Below are 2,074 nucleotides of genomic sequence, written 5' to 3'. Positions count from 1 at the left end.
CCACTCAAAATCTTCAGTGGCATCAGACCTATCTAAACATATAGTTTTTTTGTTTTGGCCCCCTATGGACAATAATAGCAGCATTATCCTAATAGTAAAACTAACTATGCTATATAGGCTATATATAAATCAAACTAAAATATTTTATATTACATAATTACATCATTGGATAAGTAAAAGTCGTAACAATAGATTTTTTTTTTTAGAACAAGACTGTGACAACGTGACAATAACTGATTTGATGATAGAATTTATGTTAACAATTTTACAAAACATACATACAATATAACAGTTAACATAATAACAACATACACAATTCATGATGTGCACTTTGAGATTTGTTGTTCAAATGTAAAGTGCGTTATAAATAAAATGTATTATTATTTATTATTATGTTCGAAGCCCGAAGTGGCTTTGTGCAAAGGCCACATTGTTTGCGCTTGGACGGGGGTCCAGCTCGCTGCTCAACCAAGCCTTCGGCAGAAGGCGGTGGTTCCCGTTTTAGGACTTCTGGCCGAATTAGAGCCTTGCCAAGTTCCTCAAGAAATAGTCGGCGCTTGTAGCTTTTCTTCACGTTCCACTCAGGGTAGATCTCCGTGAACAGCACAAACGAGGGTAGATCTCCGTGAACAGCACAAACGCGCTGCATGACGAAATGTCCGGCATGTGAAAAAACACACATTGGCCACCTGAGTGCGCGCCGGCGGCAGGAGTATGTGCCTCAGGCCTGCAAAGCACAAGCGCACGCAACAATAACAGCTTTGATCTTTGATCAGCTTTTACAAGACAAACCTTGATATGCAAAACATTTGCTTACTCACTCTCGTCATTACCTCGATCGCCGTCATTTTCGTCATGCGCCTGAACGTGGTCATGTCCGTGCCCCCGCCTTCTGCTCCCCGCTTTCATCTCGTTATGTTGTCAACTATTTCCTAATCCTCGTCATCAAAGCCGTCCTCCTCCGGCATCGAGAAAGTCCGGAAGAATTTGTTCAATGTCTTCTGGGCTCTCCAAAGAAGCGTCCGAACAAAGGTCGTCGTCGTCGGAATCAGGATTTTCTAACACCATTCGAATCGTGTCCTGCGGTGAAATACTTCTCGCCGCCATCGATCACAGTTGTGTTGGAAGAAATGCAAAATGGTGATCCTCGCGAGAACAGAGACTCCCAAAATGCCCAGAACCAATGAGAGTAAAGAAATTCAAACACCCAACCAATAAAAGTTTAAATTCAAACGACAACAATAAACACGTGGTTTTTTGTTTTGGTTTTTTTGCATTTCCGGGAAGTACCTTTTTATTGTCTTGTGCAAACGTGCAAAATTGCAAATACGCATGCCCAAATAGACTGAAAGTGAGCTCAGACAACATTGACACCATTTTTTTTGTAAAGCCAACCGTCTTTATTGCATTAATTTTTGACCGATCTGAAGCTAGCTTCGCAAGCAAATTCATGTATTGGCCTATGGCTCCATCTAGTGACTTCTGGGTGTCAACACAAAAAAATTTTTATCTGCATGTTTTTGACTCGCCAAAGAAGCGATTGCATCAATAATCACGGAAAATGCATTATAAAACATCAGGTTTACAGCATATTAAAAATCATGATTTATAATGGGAGTCAATGAGCCAAAAAATGGCAAAATAACAAGAGTTTAGTGCAAATCTTCCCAGCCTGTTTGCAATCAGTTAGAAATTGCCGGATGGTGCCATTTCGAACTTCTACATGATTTAGTATCCTGCAGGAAATATCAGCTCCCTAGTGTATTTTTTCATATGCTTTTTTTCCTTTTAAACACAGAAAAAAACGAAAAAAGCCAAAAAATGGACAAATAACACCCAGGGGTTAATCTTCATATACTTGAAGTGTGACACGTAAATAAGTCACAGACTCACAGCAAAAATATGTACACAATAAATGATGAAATGCACCGACCAAAAATACGACAAAGTGATAAAAAGCTGGCAGTTTTTGGTAGACTGGGTCACTGCTTCGCGTGGCCACTCGATTCCGGACACACACGTCTCGGTGGTTCTTACATTTTTTTTTATTCAATCGCTGACCTTGCCATTTGGC

At 40.2% G+C, this 2,074-nt stretch overlaps 1 long non-coding RNA gene across 1 annotated transcript; it reads right to left on the bottom strand.

Annotated features, from left to right (window-relative positions):
• Positions 1 to 234: 234 nt before the first annotated feature.
• LOC130909701 (uncharacterized) lies at positions 235 to 1,818 on the bottom strand. The gene is made up of 2 exons (XR_009061787.1): positions 834 to 1,818; positions 235 to 727 (listed from the first exon to the last, which is right to left on the bottom strand). It is a non-coding gene; the product is annotated as an uncharacterized LOC130909701 (long non-coding RNA).
• Between the last annotated feature and the right edge of the window lie 256 nt (positions 1,819 to 2,074).

Source organism: Corythoichthys intestinalis, chromosome 21 (assembly GCF_030265065.1).
Source record: "Corythoichthys intestinalis isolate RoL2023-P3 chromosome 21, ASM3026506v1, whole genome shotgun sequence".
Classification (NCBI taxonomy): domain Eukaryota; kingdom Metazoa; phylum Chordata; class Actinopteri; order Syngnathiformes; family Syngnathidae; genus Corythoichthys; species Corythoichthys intestinalis.
This window is presented reverse-complemented; position numbering and strand designations above follow the sequence as displayed.